General features: G+C 39.5%; 1 long non-coding RNA gene across 1 annotated transcript; it reads left to right on the top strand.

Annotated features, from left to right (window-relative positions):
* Positions 1–6,774: 6,774 nt before the first annotated feature.
* LOC147035323 (uncharacterized) lies at positions 6,775–8,683 on the top strand. The gene is made up of 3 exons (XR_015062131.1): positions 6,775–6,890; positions 7,067–7,204; positions 8,505–8,683. It is a non-coding gene; the product is annotated as an uncharacterized LOC147035323 (long non-coding RNA).
* The last annotated feature ends 2,187 nt before the right edge of the window (positions 8,684–10,870 follow it).

The following is a 10,870-nucleotide window of genomic DNA, read 5'->3' as shown; positions in this document are numbered from 1 at the left end:
CATGAATCCCGTGATTTGAAGGTTTGTTAAAGGTTTATTCCATAGATCGAATATAATCTCAAAGCCACCACATTTATCCTTCCATATCATGAATGAAGTGTGAGAGTAAATCACCTTTGGTTCTCATGTACACTCTGTACAAGGAGCAAGACCTTTTGTTATTTTGTCATATGTTTAAGGTTTTTCTTTTTCCTTCTTCTATCATTACATCTTCTTGTTCCAAAAAACAAACACATCAATTTTGTTTGAAATGAAAAGTACGACAAAATTAATTTACTGATTAATTAGTTCTCCTTTAAATTAATTAATAAGCTATATTTTAAATCTTCCCACTGACCTGAGAGTGAACTTGTGTTCTTTTACAGGTTAGGATTGATTCCAAGACCACAACAAAGATGAAGAGTTAATTTCTTTAAAAAATAAAAATAATGTTCAAACATTTATATTTCAAAATTAATTACTTTTTGTCCTGCAATTACCCAAGAATTTTGTTTTATGCTTAAATGTATTTGCTATCTTCATCAATAAACCATGACTGACAGAAGTTTGTCCTTCAATAAATACTTTTTTTTTGATAAATTATAAAAGAACAAGAATCCTTGTGTTTCGAGCTATCAAAAGAATATGATGATAAAACAAGGAAACATGTAAAACAACATTCTGTGTAAGGTTTCTGAACCAGGTTACAAACACCACACCCAGCAGAAACACTTTAACACAAAAGATGATCAGTTAGAACATTTATAGATATGACTTAGATACGTGTGGTGTTCAAGGCTCAATACATGAACTCTGCCAGTTTTTCATCTCATACTATCTGGTCGAGATGATGTGCACCAGCCTTGAATTGTGCCTGAAGAAAGATTAAAGTCTCATGAACATGAGCATCAGATAGCACCAGCCTTCAGAAAACAATAAGCACACACACGGTAGCATGACTGGGTCTTGTGTAGACCACTGTCATGCTGGGTGAAAGTGCATCAGATTCGTATAGCGGCGATTGGCTGCCTTTGAATGCTGTCGACCAACACTCATTCCCGCCGAACAAATGGCAAATGGCTATGCCTGTGTAATTCTGCTTAGAATGTATGGGTGAGATGGCAGCTTCACGTCCTTTCAATAATAATTATAATAAAATACAGCAATTTACAGTAAATCATCAAACGCATTGATGATTATGGGCATGAACTGCGATGTTTCCAAACAAGATACAGAACACGTCCCAATTGAATCAACAAATAACTACCTCTGGTCGGGCCACATATCCAAGTACAGGCAGGGGATAACAGGGATAGATGGGGAAAGTGAAACCAGCCACAGGGGAACAATATAAAAACCCATTTAGTTGGGGAGACTGGGTCTCATTCTTTCTTCTCATCCTGCTCCCTTGACCTGCTGTGATTCCTTGTGCTCATGGACTTTTTTCACTCATTGTTTCAAATCAATAATAAGTCCGAAGCGTACGAGAAGTGCAGGAGACATGTCTTCTCTCAAGAGGCAGAAAAATGTGATGAGGTTAAGTTCGGAATTGGAGCTGAAGACCGACTATTAATAGGTGAGACTGTGGCTTCTGTGGGCTGGCTGGCAATATGGCGTGAACGAGTCAACACTCCGTTACATTAAAAAAAAATAGCAATCAGAGATTGCAGACCCTCGTCAGGACTTGGATTATGTGGGGTTTGTGTCGTTTTGTGTGCTGTATTTTGTGTGGTTTTTGTATACTGGTGTGTTACGTAATTACTTAGAGACAAAACTAGAACTGCCACTTTATAACTGCTGGCAGTGATGACTGGGTACCAAGACTTCCCGCTTTGATGCAACCCCACTTTGATCGGACACTTGACCCTAACCCATGATGTTTATTATTGATATTCAATTAAACTCAGAATGGGATTAAAATAATAATTCATATCAAATGCAAGAGCAAATAGGTACAGTTCTGCATTGGAGTCATCAGAAGGAACACAAGCAAGCAAAAAGCAAAGATGAAGTCATCAGGAGGAACCTGAATAGGATTCACATTTCAGCTGCTGCTCCTCTACCCTCAAGTCAATCCAGGTGGAGCCAGGTGAGCCTTAGTTTTAAAATAACTCCAAAAATTAAATAATTCTGGCTGTCAGACCATACTTCCAATTAGGATGAAATTTAAAACATGTATCCCCCATAACTACTAGATCGTAATTTTAAAGTTTCACATCGATTGATTAAGTGGCTTAAGAGAAATATATATTTTAAATATTTCTGCTCAATCCAATATGGCTCTCAGACCATGTGACTTTTCAAATATTTGTTCTAAATATCACACTTATTCCCAATGAGAAGTACTTGACATGTGGCAAGTTTCAATTTTTTCTTGTTGCAGTTTCGGAGATACAGAGGTCTAAAGTTTTTCCTTTTTTGCAACATGCTTGCAACACCACGTAACGTATGACGTTATAATTATCATTAAAACATTCTACATGAGTAGCTATGTTAAATTAATGTTGTGACTGCAATTGTACTGGCTGTAAGGGTTAAGGTAAGGGATCAAAAAGTCAAAGTTATTATTTTTTTTTTGGAGATCAAAAGGTTAAAAATAATTATTCACCTATAATTTTTGAGATCAAAAGGTTAAAGCTCAACTCAAGACAAGGACTAACAAGAGATGGGGCTAAACACAGAAATCTGATATGCAGGAGAAATGATTTCAAGAGAAACCCATGGGCACCATCATAAACTCACAATTATGCTGAAAATTTAGTCTCAATCCAACAAGCGGTTGCAGAGAAAACACTAATGTTCTGAAAGGATAAACAAGCAAACAAACAAGAGAGACATCGTGCATTGCATGACACTTGCAAACTCCATAAAACAAAAATTGATCTAAAAAATAATTGGTGGTTGAATTCAATGACTAAATATGCAACTCCTCTTAAAATCCCAAGTTTTTTTGAGATCCATCTTTCCTTTTCAATTCCGTTGAAGACTGATGTTGAATTGCATCTGCTGAATGCCTTTCCATGAATAGCAATGACATGTCAATGAACACTAGTGACATGTCTTTTCCAAGATCTACTGTAATCGCGTCCATTGGCACAAACCTCTTCTTATGAGCGCTGTTCTGCAAAGAACAACTGCTTGCCTCCAGTTCTGAAGCAGTATTGTGGACACATAATTGCTACATCCGAATCCAAACTCCACAAGGTAATCCTCTCAACCCCCAAAGTTTCCGTTGCACACGTGATGTGGAGAAACATCCGAGAATCAACCTCTTCATGATTAGTTGTCAGTTCAGCTGGTGCCCACAGTATGATGGTGCCGGTGGGATACTCTGATTTCTCTTTTGATGTCATGAAATCCACCAGATAGATAAAGTTCACCGCCCAGCATGTGTCTCCTCACACTTCACAATCCAGTCTTCCATCAGAAAATTTGCCATATTTGCTTTGTTCTTTATATTTGACATCATCTTCAGCTGTTGTTTTGGAATCTCCTATGGATGTAATATATATTGCTTCTGTACATTGTCTCTGAAGGCTCTTTCTTCTGATTTTATAGATTCTTGACTGGAGAAGTTGTCAACAACAACTGCAATGCACTTTCATTTCATTCCAAGGATTCTCCTCAACAGCTGATCAGAAAGCTCTCCAAATGTTTTGGAGGAAGCAGGGCCTGTGCACTTGAAGGAGCATCATCAAGTCTATCACTGGAAATCTTGTTTCAGATGGTTCAGGAAGGTCAGCAGTTCCATTATCTCTCTCTAATGATACAAGGGATTTTTTTTTGTGTCTAACATTGAGTCATCCATATTGGAAAGTGTGAGAGGCACCAGAGCTAATTCGTACTTCAAAAGCGAATTCATACTTCAAAAGGTATCGCATGTCCACATCTTGAGATTGACCAATGACTGCCAGTTCACTGAATATTTATCTGTCAATATCCAGTGTCTCACTTGCTGCTTTCTCTTAGTTTTGCAATGGTTCGTTGAGGCTGGCAAATTATTTCAAGCCAGGTTTTTGATTGGGCCTTTCTCGAATCAGAGGTCCACTAAAGGCATATTGTTTTGGGTCCTCCAACCACACATTCAGTGCCTTCTCTATTACTTCGACGTGAACGTGCCTGCTCTGGCTAACCACTTTGGTGCTGAGTGCTGCACTAGCCACGAGACTTTCACGAATCGCCTTCTTGTTTTTACCCTCGCCAGAGGCGATGGCATTGCATTTGGGTCCGTTTGTCTGTCTGTTTGTCTGTATGTTTATCACCTTCAGGTCACAATTTTGAATTGATCTTCATGAAACTTCACCACATGGTAGAGTTTGTCATAAGCAAGAAGCCTATGTTTTTTGAGGTTAATAGGTTAACATAGGCCAAAGGTCAACAACTGTGGCAAATTTCTAAAATCCTCCATTTTGACCTGATTGACTAGAAATTTGAAAACGATTTGCAGCTCTGGTCAATGAATTCAACCATCAATTATTTTTGATGTCAACATTGGCCAAAAGGTCAACATAGGCCAAGTTTCTAAAATTGCCAATTTTCATCCGATTCTCTTGAAGTTTGAAGAGGAATTGCACATCAGGTCACAGAATTCAACTAGCCAATTATTTTTGAGGTCAACATGGACCAAAAGGTAAATGTACACCAAAAGTCAACAACTTAGGTGAAATTTCGAAAATCCTTAATTTTCAGCCTTTTGACATGAAATTTGAAGAGGATTTGCTTATCAGGTGACTGAATACAATCACGAATTTTTTTGAGCTCAACATAGGTCAAAAGGTCAACATATGCCGAATTTCTAAAATCCTCAATTTTCATCCAATTGACATGTCATTGACTGGTGTTCATTGACATGTCATTGGTATTCATGAAAAGGCATTCAGCAGATGCAATTCAACATCAGTCTTCAACAGAATTGAAAAGGAAAGATGGATGAAGACAGTCTCAGAGCTGGGAGCAACAATTCGCATTTATTGCCACATCTGATGCAATTTAAATGCTCTAATGATAGCGAGGTGCTCCATTTGAAAAGTTTGTTTGATATATGTTGCTTTTTGATGTCTGGGGTCCATAATAAAAAATTGTATTGGTGTCAAAGCCAGTGACCAATTGCAAATTAATAGTAGAATTTATTCACCTTCTTGGTACCCTCGCCGGAGGAGAGGGTATTGCATTTGGGTCCGTTTGTTTGTTACTTGCAAAATCGAAGATTTTTCACGTATATTGGTCAGTCCATTTTTACTTGGCGAAAACAGTAACTGCTGGCAGACATTTTCAAAAATGGCTGCCATGGTCATCAAAATGCCTCTCTGCAATGGCCCAATATCCAGATTTCTTCTCAATATATTAAGATATATATGTTCCAAATTTGGTGCTTTTATCACAAAATGAACAATAGGTGAGCTATGCCGCCCCACTATATCCTCAGCACTTTATATGTCTTCATGTTAAATTGCATGTGCCAATCCTCTACCCAATTTATGAAAGTGTCAAAACTTCCTTGAATGTCATGACATCCTCCCATCCCCTTCTCCCTGCTTTCTATATTATCTCCAACCTTAGTGTCATCTGCAAATTTGGACAGCCTATTCTTCACCCGACTGTCCAAATCATTGATGTAAATTGTGAATGATAATGATCCCAGTACCCACGGTTGTACCCCACCCACTACATTGCACCTCTATTGTCCCAGCGAGATATCTTCCCAATCACAGACACTCTTTGCTTCCGATTTCTAAGGCAGTTCGAAATCAATTAGCTCAATGACCAGTTACTTTAAAAGCCCTCAGCTTATCGAACAAGGAACAATCTCATTTGTGGCACCTCATCAAATACCTTCTGAGAGTCCATACATACGACATCCAATGCCCTTCCCTCATCCGCCTTATCAGATGGAAACTGTTTCCAGCAATATTAACATGCAGTGCTGTCGTGCTCCTCGAGCAAATGCTGTCCAGGCCATGATTTTCAGGGTACTGGATACTCTTCTGACAACAAATTCCCCAGACTAATTTATTGTGTTAGCAGCAGCTACAGAGAGTACGAAGATGGAGAAAAGAAAGTGAAAGAAATAGAGTTATTAGGAGGAGCCCATCCCCGAAGCTTATCGATGAACCTTCCATCGTGAAATTTGGGGGAAGGAGGGGTGAAGGGCTTTTCCAAGTTTGTAGATTTTTAAAAATTTGTATGAAATTTTGAAATAACAATAAATGTATTCAATGGATGTTTCAATATCGTCCTCTGTGATACCAAAATTGAAAAATTGGCCACCAATCATACTGAATTGGACTACGGTGGTCATTATTTATAACATATGGAGATGTTTCGTTCACAAGTAGATCACTTACCGCTCACTAAGCACCCCTTTTAATCGCTTGCTCCGCTTCGCAAGCGGTTTGGCAAGTGGCTTGGCCAGCAAATGTCTGGATTGGCAAGGGATAGATAGCATTTTATCAATTGCCACTTGATAAGGGAAAACGCTCCAAGTGTGTCGCAAGTATAAAATGATAACATTGCGGTGTTCTCAATTACCAAGCAGATAGCAAGCGCTTTCCAAGCCAACCGTTCCTTATGAACGGTTTTGCATGGAGTGCTTGCTAAAGTGCTTAAGCCTGCGAGCGAATGCTCTTCAAGAAACTTGGTTACTGATCAAATCCCTGGGGGCTGGGGTTTCAAAATAAGGACTCACCCTAATCCAAAGGGCACGAATCATGTGAACTCCACTCCACCCTCATTCTCCTCCCTTTCCTATCTCTCAGCTATAAATAATAATACACCGAATAAAGCACAATGTACATTCGGCTCGATTTAACGTCTGGACGACCTTCAACTTCTTCAGCTGAAGATCATGATGCTCTCCCTGGCAGTCACTCTCATCATCGGCATCTCCATCGTGGAACTCCCACATGGAGACGGTGAGTGATTGTTAAACATCTCACAACCTCAACAACTTTTGATATAAAATCAGTGGATATTTACACCGTTTCAGGAATGCTTAAATAACCACTGTTTTCTATTGTATTTTATGGATTGATACTTTGTTTAATTGTTTTCTACATCGTTTTTTTTTCTTCTTTCTTAGTACCCACAGCAGATAAAAAGGGTTGCCCATCGACGTTTGACTACTTTTGCCTCCTCTCACGGGATAAGTGTCATGTGGATGCAGAATGTGAATTTAATATGATCTGCTGTTCTACTCCTTGTGGCAAAAATTGTCTGTTCCCAATAGGTGAGCTGATAATCATTGTGGATGTTGTGTTTTTGTCATCGATCAATTTGGGAGGCAGAAACTGATCAGAAAACTTTAAAATTGTTTTCTTTACAGGCGAGATCAAATTGGTGGTTCAAAAGGGTGGGGTGGGATGGGGGGGCATGTTGATCCGTTTAACAACTTTTTTTTTTAATTTCTTTTTACTTTTTTTTCTGTTGTAATCTACGGATTGATTGTTTTCTATATAATGTGTTTTTTTCTTTGTGCCCACAGCAGGGTAAGCTTTGCCCACCTATGGGGGAATACTTATGCATCTGGTATTGGGGTCAATATCAGGTGGACTCAGTGTGCAAATATTGTCGCGGGTCTGGCGGTTAAGGTTAATACCCCGACCCAAATTGTGGGGCTGGGCTTTACAACGCTTTGCCAGAGAGCCGAGCAGTCTTCCTTCAGAGGTGGCCACGTTCATCCTTGGAGATTATAACGCACACAAGGGGAGTGGGGCGAAATGGCAGAGCGACGTAGGCACAGATGGATGCACAATGGGGATTTATGCTCGAAACACATGACAAATACACGGACGCAGCAACTTAAACGGATATAACGAAAATAGACAAATATTTTCACGGGACAATAATTAGAATATATAATACATGAGATGAACTAAGCCGAAAGTTGGGCGCCTCTACACACAGACATAATTACAGACAAGAGGAAAACGAAAGAAAATCAATGTCTCGCTTTATTCTGGCAATCAGATGGTCCAGAAATGGTCCTTATGGAACTTGGAATCAAGGTGCTTCGTCCTGCACATGTTGACATGCCCAAAAATGGTGCCATGCCACTCTCTCGCAACGGAAAAAATGTGTGTTCGGCAATTCATGAGCGGTATTCAACACCAAGGCTCAGAGACCCCATGCAGCTTTCTCGTTAATTACGCCTGCCGGTCTGTGACACTCTGTAGAATGGCAACGCTCCACTCCGTGACATACACAAGGCCTCGAGGTTCGCCTCATTTGACCCAACCAAGAGTCAATGACCAGCGTCTTGCTTCAGAGCCATTTTGTCATACCGAGAGGAGAGTGAAGCGAGATCTTTTGGTATTTTTTTGTGATTTTGTCATATGTTTAAGGTTTTTCTTTTTCCTTCTTCGATCATTACATCTTCTTGTTCCTAAAAACAAACACATCAATTTTGTTTGAAATGAAAAGTACGACAAAATTAATTTACTGATTAATTAGTTCTCCTTTAAATTAATTAATAAGCTATATTTTAAATCTTCCCACTGACCTGAGCGTGAACTTGTGTTCTTTTACAGGTTAAGATTGATTCCAAGACCACAACAAAGATGAAGAGTTAATTTCTGAAAAAAATATAAATTTTTTTCAAACATTTATATTTCAAAATTAATTGCTGTTTGTCCTGCAATTACACAAGGATTTTGTTTTATGCTTAAATGTATTTGCTATCTTCATCAATAAACAATGATTGACAAAAGTTTGTCCTTCAATAAATACCCTTTTTATTTCCATAAATTATAAAAGAACAAGAAGCCTTGTGTTTAGAGCTATCAAAAGAATATCTATCTATAATTCCAGCAGTGTGTGTGTGTGTGTGTGTGTGTGTGTGTGTGTGTGTGTGTGTGTGTGTGTGTGTGTGTGTGTGTGTGTGTGTGTGTGTGTGTGTGTGTGTGTGTGTGTGTGTGTGTGTGTGTGTGTGTGTGTGACCGCTGTTTCTCGACAACCTCTGGTCCGATCTAATTGAAACTTGCCAGGTATATTGCTGGGGACCTGAGGATGTGCCTCTTCAAGGTTTGATATTAATCGGACAAGCGCTTCCCAAGTTATGGCCATTTATTTACCAACCAATGGCAAGACACGTTGTTGCGTGGGCGTGGCCATTGGGGAAGGGAAGCACAACCACGTTCCCCATAATGGGTGACAACGTACGGGCTTCCGGAGAGTGATGACTTCGTGTATTCTAATAATTTCTCGATTTCTAATGCGCATTTATAGATAAACACAATGGCCCAAGTTATGATCGTTTTCATATTAGACGGTGTATAAATTTCGGGAACATCAGAGTGCTGGTATGCTCTGAAGCAGGAAGTAAATTTTTTCTCTCTCTTCTCTTTTTGTTTTTCCTTGCCACGACATTGCGAAAAGGTAAAATACGTTGGCGCTAATTGAATAATTGGGTATTAAAAATAAATTGCGAATAATCGTAACTGCGAATAATATCGAACTTCCGGGTCACGCACGTACGGGCACGTTAGAGCGAAGAAACGGCCTGTGTGGTTTATTTATTTATTACTATTATTATTATTATTATTATTTTTTTACGGGCACGTAATAGTGATGAGAAAACAAGGAAACATGTAAAATAACATTCTGTGTAAGGTTTCTGAACCAGGTTACAAACACCACACCCAGCAGAAACACTTTAACACAAAAGATGATCAGTTAGAACATTTATATATCTGTCTTCTATATGTTTGGTGTTCAAGGCTCAATACATGAACTCTGCCAGTTTTTCATCTCATACTATCTGGTCGAGATGATGTGCACCAGCCTTGAATTGTGCCTGAAGAAAGATTAAAGTCTCATGAACATGAGCATCAGATAGCACCAGCCTTCAGAAAACAATAAGCACACACACGGTAGCATGACTGGGTCTTGTGTAGACCACTGTCATGCTGGGTGAAATTGCATCAGATTCGTATAGCGGCGATTGGCTGCCTTTGAATGCTGTCGACCAACACTCATTCCCGCCGAACAAATGGCAAATGGCTATGCCTGTGTCATTCTGCTTAGAATGTATGGGTGAGATGGCAGCTTCACGTCCTTTCAATAATAATTATAATAAAATACAGCAATTTACAGTAAATCATCAAACGCATTGATGATTATGGGCATGAACTGCGATGTTTCCAAACAAGATACAGAACACGTCCCAATTGAATCAACAAATAACTACCTCTGGTCGGGCCACATATCCAAGTACAGGCAGGGGATAACAGGGATAGATGGGGAAAGTGAAACCACCCACAGGGGAACAATATAAAAACCAATTTAGTTGGGGAGACTGGGTCTCATTCTTTCTTCTCGTCCTACTGTCTTGACCTGCTGTGATTCTTTGTGCTCATGGACTTTTTGCACTCATTGTTTCAAATAAATAATAAATCCGAAGCGTATGAGAAGTGCAGGAGACATGTCTGCTTTCAAGAGGCAGAAAAAAGTGATGAGGTTAAGTTCGGAATTGTAGCTGAAGACCGACTATCAAGAGGTGAGACTGCAGCCTCTGTGGGCTGGCATTATGGTGTGAACGAGTCAACAACCCGTTACATTAAAAATATGAACAAAAAACACAAGAAAAAGAGCAATCAGAGATTGCAGACCCTCGTCAGGACTTGGATTGTGTGGTGTTTGTGTAGTTATGTGTGCTGTATTTTGTGTGGTGTTTGTATACTGGTGTGTTACGTAATTACTTAGAGACAAAACTAGAACTGCCACTTTATAACTGCTGTCAGTGATGACCGGGTACCAAGACTTCCCGCTTTGATCGGACACTTGACCTTGACCCATGATTTTTTTTTTGTATACCTTGGTCGAGGCTCGTATGAGAGCTTAAACACAACTCACATCAAGGAGGCATGAGACAAGAGAGGCGGGAGTGGAAGGGACA

Source organism: Eptatretus burgeri, chromosome 1, assembly GCF_056783735.1.
Source record: "Eptatretus burgeri isolate ZD-2024b chromosome 1, Ebu_testis_v1, whole genome shotgun sequence".
In the NCBI taxonomy this organism is placed as follows: Eukaryota; Metazoa; Chordata; class Myxini; order Myxiniformes; family Myxinidae; genus Eptatretus; species Eptatretus burgeri.
The sequence above is the reverse complement of the archived record's forward strand: the minus strand, read 5'-3'. Positions and strand labels throughout refer to the sequence as shown.